We start from the raw sequence: 11,617 nt of genomic DNA, 5'->3' as shown, positions 1-11,617 counted from the left end.
AAGCGCGGCCTGGGAGGCCGCGCCACCATGGCGCGCCTCCCTTCATCGACGGGGCTGCCATGACCTGGGCGACTCCCACCACGCGAAGAGGCGCCGCCGCGGCCGCGAGAGGCCGTGGTGGGGGCCGCGGTGTGCTTGCGGGGACGGCCGCGCCCCCTCTTGGGCGGCTGTGAGCCAGGCCCCTCCTGGCGAGCCTTCCCTTTCTCTGCGGCCGAGAGTCTCTTCGCAGGCGCCATGGGTGTCACTGCCAGCGGCGAAGCAAGGGAGAAGAAATGAGCGGAGTAGGAAGAGATGAGCGACGGGGGTTCTGCCCCCCCTCCTCATTTATAGCAGGAGGAGGCCAACCAGCGATCCCCACGATCACAGGTAATGATGATTTTTCTCTGCATGCAGCAGGGACTCGTCAAGTCGGGCAGTTGCCGAGGCGGCATGGGGAAGCGGAGAGGCCCACGTCCAATCAGTCGCCATGCGTCAAGCAGGCCCGCATGCTGTTGGGGCCCACGGCGCTCCGCACTTGCCCCTGGGCTTCGCCTAGAAGCCAAGTCCGAGCGCGCCTTGGGCCCGGGGCTACTGTCGGCGTTCTAGGAACGGGGGTCCCCAGACTTGCCTGCCTGCGGCCCACGGCCTGGCTCCAACAGCGGCCCCGTACGACCCATATTCACCAGCAAACACTCAAGACCCTCGCGAGGCGGACGACACAAGACCTCCTCGGGGGCTGCCTCACCAGGCTCGCTCGCGAGGGGCGGAGAGATCAAGGCAAGCGGAACCTCGCGAGGTTCCTATGACATAAGCCATGACGACCAAGGCCAGACGGGCGCCAAGAGGGCACCAGCGCGCACAGTGTACTCATTTCCTCTTTGGTGCTAAAGGGGCAAGCGCAGGCGAGGAGTCCCGAGGCATCAAGCAAAGGTTTCCATATCGGTGCAACAAGACCAACACCAGAAGGACGGCAGGACGGAGGTCATCGTGGAGCCCAAGACGGTGTCACCACCAGAGCCTTTGGCAGGCGAAGACTACTTTTGTCAGGATAACTTATACTAGTTGTCCCCCTTCAAACTTGGCCGTTGTGGGATCCCTTCCCGCTCAATATTTGGGAAGAGGACCAGGGCCTCTAAATAGGGCTAGGCACCACCGTAGCTGGCAACTGACCTGGGAGAGGACTCGAACTGATTCGTACCATCCTCAGCCACACCAGCTCACCAAGCACAAGAATGCCTCTCCTCTGGAGGCTGTTCTTCCCTTGTAATTGTTCATCCTGAACCCAAGAGGCAATCCACCACACCACACTGGAGTAGGGTATTACACCACAACGGTGGCCCGAACCAGTATAAACCTTGTGTCCCCTTGTTCTTTGGGTTCGTCGAGCTAGGCCGTGAGATCATGATGCGTGCGAGCTAGAGGGAGGAGAGATCTTTGTGCGCACCCCAGAGTTCTAACCTCAAGGGTTTTGCCAGAACCCGTAATCCGACACTATTGGACTGGCTATTCGTGGCGAAATCCTAGTAGGAAGAGCATGTACGAGAACAAGCACATTCACATGGTTGAAAACAAATTGGAAACCATATCTGTTTGAATACAAATCTAGGAGTACGTACGAATCTAACAATATTGGTTGGGCATTGTTGAATGTTGATACTTTTTCTGTAAGTTTGATCAAAGTAGAGATACTTTGACTACACATAAAACTTATATGTAAACTAGAAAGGATCAGAGGGAGTATATTGTACGTTCAAAATCGAAACGAACATTGAATACCCTTTATATATGATTTGCGGATGCTATGATCACCGTTTCAAAATTTTGAATCCGCCTTAGGTATCACACATGCACCCACTCGTTCTCTCTCGATTTCATCTCAGGGTCCGGAGATCGATTGAAAGAGGACTAGGGTGGGTACAATATGTTCGTTTTGCTTATGAACGTACAATATACTCCCTCTGATCCCCACAGACCCCCCCCCCCCCGCGGGTCATTTCTATCATAGAAACAGACCAAACCTTTATCTTCTTGCACGACACGCAATTGATCTATCAACATCAATCGATCTCGTCAAGATGTGTCGGGGCATGAACCGAATGGGATGTCAAAACTAAGACGGGAAGTGACACATAGTAGAGGCAAAGTGAAACTTTAAATGAACCGTTCGTTTGTATGCATGTCGGACAAATTACAACATTGGAAATACAAGCATGGTCTAGGCCCACATGCGAATGATACTCAGCGGAATGTTCAAATGAGGCATGCGGGAGGATGGACTCGACCGGAGGGCGGCATGATAGATGGAGAAGAGGGTTGGAGAGGAATGAGAAATAAGCAATGCCACATGATTATACTTGAACGTCTCAAATAAACAATAAGTTGTCTCGTTTTCCCTTCTATATTGGTCACGGAGTAAGATACTCCCTCTGTTTTTATTTACTCTGCATATTAGGTTTGACTGAAGTCAAACTTCTTAAAATTTGACGAAATTTATAGAAAAAATATGAACATTTACAATAGCAAATCTATATGATGTGAAAGTATATTCGATAATGAATCTAATGGTATTGATTTGTTATTGTATATGTTATTATTTCTGTCTATAAACTTTGTCAAAGTTTACAAAGTTTGACTTTGAGCAAAGCTAAAATGCAGAGTAAATAAAAACAGAGGGAGTATGCAAGGACTAGTATAGTTACTACTGCCGGAACATGGTAAGTTGGACCCCTAAATGCGGGCACGGACCAGGCACACCTCAATTATTCCTTCAAATAGTCGGACACCTACATTTAGCACACCATCCGGCTACTTAATCAAGTGTTATGCTTCACTAGTTGAAAAGGAAAAGGGTGCTACCATACCCAAGACCACCACGCTTGGGGCTAGGGTAACAACTTGGTATTGTGCCACATTTGAAGCAGGTCACAAAAACCACCTGTTCTGCGCCTAATGCGCAACGCGGAGCACTGACGCTCGAATTTGGCCGGGAAAACAGGGAAACCGACATGTGGGGCACACCTGTCGGGAGGATGCGGCGCAGACTAGTCCAATGGAGGAGCTGGCCCACGACCTCCTTGCCACCGGCAACCGTTCATGTGGGTCATGGGGGCTAGCAACGTGGCGCAGCTCCTGCACCACCTCTGGACACGACGACCGCGGTGAGCGACATGTTCATCGTCGCTGGACACGGTCGGCTTCAGTGTGCCGAGGGTGGCGTTAGCGCTGTGGCACGACCAGCAGATCAACAGCCGGCTCGTCGAGGATGCACGGGGCGCCGAAGTGCTCGCGCGCCGCGACGCGTCCGCGGAGTGGTGTAGCGCGGCCAACTGCATCCCCAGGACCTGAGACCAGGCCGGGTCATCTTGCTTTTTCAATGACATGTAGGGATCGCATGTGAGCAAAGGGCATCTCCAACGTTGCCACGACCGCAACTGACTACCCTGGCACACCAAAAAGCCTCGTCCCTCGCGCTGTGCGCGGTGCGTTCCTAGCCGACGCCAGCTGCCCACATTCATGCCGTCCATCTGTATGCCATTGTTAAGAGGCTCGGTGCCCGAGGAACCAACTCCAGTGACTTAATGACGCACCCAGACGCTTGGCCTCACCGGAATGCGCTACTTAAAGCGGCAACGCCCAGCTAAACTCCACACCGTAGCGCATCGTCCTGCTACCTGACACCACATCCGCCATGACCGCGAGCGCGAACGCGCTGCGGGAGAGCTTGTCTTCGGGGATGAAGCTCGAGGTCGCCGCACTCGCTCAAGTCGCCGCTTGCGACGCAATAGCGGTGTAGCCAGGCGCGGACACGACTGCACAAGCGGTGGCCATGCTGGCGGCCGACGACGGGAGCACCGTCAGCCACGTGTCCTACTTGCTACCGTCCAACGTCCGGCACCGCCGAGGTCGGGGACTCCTCCGAGGATGAGTAGGGCATGGGAGGCGGCAGGGCATGGTGTGCCAACTGGCCGGTCCGTCTCTCGTGTTCTACTCTTTCTCGCCGGAGACCGCACCTTCACTTCACGAGTCTTGAACCCCGCAGATGGAGGACGTCGGTCGCCGCCATCGAATAGGTTTAGGGTCGGGTTTCATTTATTTTTCTGTCCCATAAAAGTTTGAAATGTAATGAAAATCTGCCGTGTTTGCATTAATCTCGTCTGGTGTATATGAACTTTCACAATAATAGTAAGATATATATCGTAGGAGTATATGGAATGATGACTCGTTTTTGTGTGTATAAACTTAGAAGGTTTGACCCGAGACAAAGCTAACAAGCGAAGTAAATAAACACATAGGGTCTACATACACAATTTATCTTAGGCACTCCAATAGTACATCCACTACACATTCACGCATTTCACATCTTTCTACATCTACGGGAACCTACGAAAGGGTTAACGTAAATTGCCTCTCTCTCTCTCCTCCCTGATTTTCATGGTGGTGGGCCCCTCCCTCCCCCAATCTACAATAAACAGCTCCCAGGTTTCACATTACGTTAATTACGTAAATGGGATTAGGTAGGTGTAGCATTACTCGTCCTACAAAATCCAACTAAGCCAACCTCCCAGCATATCGCGCGGGAAAAGACCCGACCACGTCGTTTTAGTTGGGATTACCAGATTACTAGTAGTAGTATTGATGGATCGTGCGAAGCACGAAGTTTTTTTGAGGGGGCGAAGCACCAAGTTTAAGAGGAAAAAGGCGGTACACTCACATCACCCCTGTCGCGGTCGCATTGCACCCCACACACGTTCCGTCCTACACACGGCTCACGCAAACGGAATGCGCTTCGGCTTGCCTCTTCACTGACACGTGGGATTGTACTTGGAGACACCGACCATGCGCCAAACTCCCCACGCCCACTGCGCGAAATCCCCCCCCCCCCCAAAATATCCCCCCTAAATCCTGAATTCAACCGTCCTTCGGCCAAGTAGCCAATAATATTCCCCAAACCCCCTCCCCCCGGCCCCCTCCACTCCATTCGCTCCGCCAAAGCCGCCCTCCCCGCCATGCCGATACGTCAGTGCCGCAGTTCATCGAGGGGATGCACAGTGATCCTCTCGCTCCCACAGTATGCTCTCATAGACTGCGGTCCTCTAGCCACGCCGCCACCACTGGCGACGTTCTAGTGGAGACGCACGGCGGTCAGCGCCGCCATCGCTAGCGACGTTCGTGTGGAGACGCACAGTGTTCAGCTTCTCCCATGGTACGCACATCTAGAATGAGGCCCCGTGCATGTCGGTGTAGCGCTGAATGTTAGCTGATAGATGTTGTTAATCTCACTGTTTGCCGATGTAGTTTACAGTCAATATGCTCTGCTTAAGAAGCTTCCTTGCCCTGTTCTGCACTCAATCTGCTTAGCTGAGATGGCATGCCAAGCCCGATTAGTTGCTAAAATATCCTGCCATATATTTTTTGTGATGTAGATTGCCATGGTCTAGTAGCCAACCTGTTAGGTGAAATAGCTCTACACCATTTTATACTCGATCTTTGTTGCTGAGATGGCCTTCGATAGTTCGATGGTTGTGTACTCGGCCTCATTGACTGCTGAAACAACCTGCCATGCATAATTTAGCACTCAAATCTTTTTGTTGAATTAGCTTCACATATATTTCGTTACTTAGATTTGCTTGTCCAAATATCTTGCCATAGCTTTAGAGACCGACCTAGGAATTTTTTTTTGGACTTCATAAAAAATCATATATGTTTTTCCTTTAATATCTAGTAGAAGAACTAATTTGTATGTCTAACAGATGGACAGGACTTGGATAAGTTCTGCTCGAAGATTCTCCGCTGCATTTGTCGAGGGGGTTGAAAACTTCATGAACTTTATCAGAGCTGAGTACGGTGGTCCGAAATCAGATGTGCTCTGCCCGTGTAGCAGTTGTATGAATTCAGTTACAAGACCCCAGTCAACTATGCAAAATCATCTACACTTGTATGGGAAGTCGGTCACATATACTAGGTGGGTTCATCATGGTGAAGCTGTGAACATCAATGTTACTGACTATGTGGAAGCAGCAGATCACCATCTTGATCTGCCTAATGCCCAGGTGGAAGAGGAGGAGGAGGTGGTGGTGGCGGAGCTAGTGAGTTTGACCAACATTGAAATGATGCTACGAAATTCTCGTGCATTTCGTGAACTTTCACCTGCAGCAGAAAAACGGTGGGCCCGCATGTTGGAACAATGCAACGTGGCTGTCACCCCAGGAAATAAGCTGTCAGTATTCTCAGCTGTTGTCACCTTTCTTCAGGTGAAGACATCTGAGCGGATGACCAACAAATCATTCGATGCGATGTTGGCTGCTTTACGCAAATCTTTCCCAGATGCGTCTGAGCTGCCACACACCTATAGTAAAATGAAGAATTTCCTTCGTGTAGTTGGAATTGGATATGATATGATCCATGTTTGTAAGAATAATGGTGTTCTGTTCTGGAAGGATTATGCCAACTTAAGTGAATGCCCAAAATGCAAATCATCAAGATGACGATGCTATGAAGAGGATTCCTCATAATATTCTGAGACATTTTCCAATTATACCAAGATTGCAGAGGTTGTTTCATGATGCTGAAACAAGAGAGGATGTACTGTGGCATTCTAGGAACCAAGAGTATAGAGATCAGAATGTAATGAGCCATCCATCTCATGGTAGTGACTGGAAAATCTTCAATCAGAAACACAAAAAGTTTGCTGCTGACCCGAGAAACATTAGACTTGGCTTAGCTTCAGATGGATTTAACCCATTTGGCCAGCAGAGCGCCACATATAGCATGTGGCCAGTGCTTGTTATCCCTTACAGCATGCCTCCAAATGTCTGCACCAAAGAATCAAACTACATGATGGCCTTGCTCATCCCAGGTCCAAAAAGTCCTAGAAAGGATTTTGATTTATTCATGGAGCCTCTTGTGGAGGAACTTCAACAACTATGGAGGGGTGTTCTCACTCGAGACCTATATAGCAGCCCACCAGCTGATTTGTTTCTGCGTGCTGTTATAATTTGGTGCATCCATGATTATCCGTCTTTGGGCCCTATGTCAGGGCGAACGACACATGGTTACAATGCATGTGTTCACTGTGACAGGAATCCGCTGTCATACGCAATACTTAGCAAGATCTGTTACATTGAACACCGCATTTCCTTGCCAAGGACAAGCCGCGTCCTACAAAATACCGAAGACATGTGTTCAATGCAAAGCATGAAAACCGTGATGCGCCATAGAGGCTCACCGCCGGTGAGTTGCAAGTGGAATTAGAGAAGGTCAGGCATATTACACCATGAAACAATCTTGGTAAAGGTAGCGGGAAAAGGAAGCATGTCAAGGCAGATGAGAGATTATTGTTTACTGCAGGTCCACTTTGCGGGACTTGGAGTATTGGAAAAATTTGGATCTGCGGCATAATCTTGATGTGATGCACATCGAGAAAAATATATGTGACAGCATTATCGGCACACTTCTTAATATTGAAGGCAAGGCGAAAGATACCTTAAAATCTAGGATTGATTTGACACACCTGGGTATCAGACAGGATTTGCAGGTGCAAGATGAAGATAAACCATGGGATATGGCACCAGCTGTGTACGTCTTGGAGAAGGTAAAAAGAAAAGAATTCTGCGAGGTCCTGTCATGTGTGAGATTCCCACATGGATTTGCTTCCAACCCAGAAAGGAGAGTCAGTGCAGATGGAAACAAGGTACAAGGGTTGAAAACTCATGACTTCCACGTCCTACTTCAAAGGGTTTTACCTGTTATCCTTAGAGGATTGGGCCACCCTGACTTATACAGAGCACTTGCAGAGTTGGGACACTTCTTCAGGGAACTCTACAGTAGAAATATCAGGATAGATGCTTTTGAGCATCTTAGAGACAAGATACCAACTATCCTATGCGACCTTGAGAAGATATATCCTCCAGCCTTCTTTGATGTGATGATGCATTTGGTTGTTCATCTACCTGATGAGGCACTACTTAGAGGTCCAGTATAGTATGGCTGGATGTACCTTATTGAAAGGCGGCTAGGCACTTTCAAGGGCTATGTTTGGAACAGAGCTAGACCAGAGGGTTCCATTGCAGAGGCCTATATTGCTACAAAAGCATTGACATTCTGCTCAAAATACATTGAAACAATTGGTCAGCTTAGCAAAGAGGTGGGTGAAGACAATCCCGGGCTCAATGTTTTTATTCTATTCGAGTTACAGGGAAGAGTCTACAAGAGGACAAACCTAAAGATTTGGACAAAATGGTTTGGTATGTGTTGAATAACTGTCCTGAGATACTACCTTATATCAAGTAAGTGCTAAGTACTGCAGCTTATACATCATAATCAACTAAACTTGCAGCACATTCTAATATATTTAGATGTTTGTTGCGATCACTATGTTGTGCAGCATCTACAAAAAGGAGTTACCGCCGCAAAAATCCAAGGAACAATGTAAGCTTTTGAATTGCACTGTCAGTTTTTTTAATATATTGAGTACATAAGATGATCAGCTTGTCTATTTTCTAACCATAGGTTAAGAAGATGCGGGAGGATGGGCAGGCGGTTGATGATGCCCTTTACGCACTAGCAATGGGTCCTGATACTCGCGTAAGACATTATGCATCTTGCGTTGTTGGAGATGTGCGCTACAACACCCTTGCACGCGACGAAGGCAAGAAGACACAAAACAGTGCGATCATGAGCACGGATACGTATGGCAGAGAGACAACTGGAATGTATGCTAACATAACAGACATTGTTCAGTGCAGTATATCTCCAGTTTCAAGGATCATCAGTGTGTGGTTCTGTTGTGCTGTCGTTGGTATAACCTGTTTTCCATGATCGCAAAACCCAGAGCTGATGATTATTTCAAATCCATCAATGTCAATGCGGCGTACCAGACCAATGAGCCTTTTATTTTGGCAAATCAAGCAACACAAATATTTTTCTTGGAAGACACATTTGCACGTAGCAATGACTGGAGAGTATTGCAAAGGTTTGAGCAGAGGAATTCGTTTAATGAAGTTGCACAACAAGATGATGCTTAGACTGCTCTTGATATACAAGATTCCACATATGTTCCTAATATCTTTGAGAACCATCACGTCAATGACGCTGGCGAAAAGATTGCCTGTCATGTTGTGGACATACAAGAGTTGATTAAGAAGAAGCCAATGTTCGAGGACATTGAGGATGAAGAAGAAGATGACACTGTGGGGAATTATGATTCAGACTGATACACATGGCGAAGATGTTGACGTTGCTGCTGCAGATGATGATTATATTGCTTTTGTCGTATTTGCCTGTCAGAAGACGTTTTTTTATCGACTATGTGAAATTGTGTTTGCTATGACAACTGAAACCTGATGAACGTGTTGTTTAGTATTTTGCTGTGAGAACATCACTTGTTATGTATGTTGATTTGTGTTTGGTGATTGTATGACGACTAAAACATGATGACATTGTTGTTTAGTTGTACTCATATTTGGCTATGAAACTTGAATTTGATGACATAGTATGCTGTTGGAATGCAAGTTGCTCGACGTCTTCGAAAGGGAACAAAGCTGGCCCGACAAGGCCTCTGGTAATTTATTTATTTATTACCAAAAGGGCCTCTGCTATTTATTTATGAGCAAAAGGGGATACCCCCCGATTTTCGTTAATAGAAATCATTAGATGTTCACAACACTACGCCCAGCCTGCTAAACATGTTTCATTCATTACTAGTTTCAGCAAAGTGCTCATGTCATAGCCACTGAATACATCACGAGTGCTAGATACACTTCAAATAAAGAGACAATCATCCTGCAGAGCACATCGATTTTGCCCATTATCTTCACAAGCTCTTTCATCTCCTCATTGCTGCCAAGGCCGTTCAGCAGTTGTTGCTTGGCCATGATAAGAGGAACTGCATCTTTAACCTTCTGCTCTGCATCTTCCTCTTATGTTGTTCCTTCAGTTACTTGTCCAACACCCCAACCTGCTGGTATTGGGATTCCTCGGCTAACCAAATAATCAGCGTAGTTGCATTCCCCCACATCAGCAACTTCCCAGAAATACAAATCACATGAATCTTCCCTTTTCTGCACGAATCAAATTGGAAGATCATCAACCAAACTATTAAAAAAATCAGCAACTGAAAGCAGCAGAACAACACTTCAACATATTATTACCGAATGATTTGGGAATTTATAGAAGACTCGGCCAGGGTTGAGGATTGTGGTTGAGCCGCGACGGATGACTCTGTGTGATTTGCAGTAGTGGCACCACACCAACGGCAGCGGACGGGCCACCGTATTTCGTGAAAAAACATTTCCCCCGGACTGCTGGGACCCACCAACTACATCTTCGCATGCAAGGAAGTGTCTCCTTATCCTCCCTGACAGTCGGGACCCACCTGGTCGAAGCGTACGTAGCGTTGTCATTCTGGTCGCGAACGTGTAGGTACATACGATTGGTCTGTCTGCAGGCTGCAGTGATTAACCGTGACGGAGTAAGGAAGGGCACGTGTCGTAGTATAGGCGCACATGTGTCATAGTAGAGGCGCGCACATAGGATGTCACGCAGTCCTGTTAATATCGTGTACACGTACGTACAGCCAGGGTGCAAGAAAGTAAATACGGCCACGTATGTACATACGGGCGGGGTCTCGAACGCCTACTCGCTCATACGTACGGCCAGAGCTCGTGTACATGGCTGGGTCAGAATGGAAAAACTGCGTCGTCGTGTTCATCGGGAGCCAACCGGCTTGGACGGAACAGCCGATCGAAACGAGGCCTGGCGTACCACAGAACGGAGGAAACGGCCTTGTGTTCGACTGGCTACGGTCAAAACAGGATCCTGTTCATCGGGAGGGGTCTGGCATACCGCAAAACGGAGGAAACAGACTTCTCTTGGACCTCCTACGGTCGTAATGGGGTCCTATTGATCGGGAGAGGTGTGGCGTACCGCAAAACGGAGGAAACGGACTTGTGTTGGAGCGCTACAGTCGAAATGGGGGTCCTGTTCATCGGGAGGGGTGTGACGTACCGCAAAACGGGACTCCACGGGACACTGTTCATCTCCACCATCGACCTCCTCCAGCCTCCACGGGCTACTGTTCATCCACCATCGACCTCCTCCAGCCTCCACCTGTCACTATTCATCCAGGGGCTCCTGTTCATCCAGCCTCCACCGCTCCTCCTTTGGCTATTGTTCAACCAGCCCTCTCCACGGGGTCCGCTTCAACCAGCCCTCCACGGCCTACTGTTCATCCAGCTCTCCACTGGCTACTGTTCAATCAGCCCTCCACGGGGCCGTCCTGTTCATCCAGCCCTCCACGGGGTCATGTTCATCCACCCCAACCGGCTCGATCGAGCTGGGTCCAGTTCATCCAGTGGCAACGGCCTCTACTACCATGGGGTCCTGTTCATCCAACCCCCCACCATGAACTGTTCATCCAACCCCCCCAACATTGCTCACTGTTCATCAAGGGAAGGAGGTAGCTGGTTCGATCAGCTTCAGTTAGCAGCAGTAGCGAAGGAATCGCTCGACCGGGTTCAGTTAGCAGCCAGATCGATCGATCGATCGCTCGGGTTCAGTAGGCGAACGCCTCGCTCGGTTTCAGTAGGCGAACGCCTCGCTCGGGTTCAGTAACGCGTAGCCTGCAGTGCAATCGCTCGGG

This window comes from Aegilops tauschii, chromosome 7, assembly GCF_002575655.3.
Source record: "Aegilops tauschii subsp. strangulata cultivar AL8/78 chromosome 7, Aet v6.0, whole genome shotgun sequence".
Lineage (NCBI taxonomy): Eukaryota > Viridiplantae > Streptophyta > Magnoliopsida > Poales > Poaceae > Aegilops > Aegilops tauschii.
Note: the sequence above shows the minus strand (reverse complement) of the source record.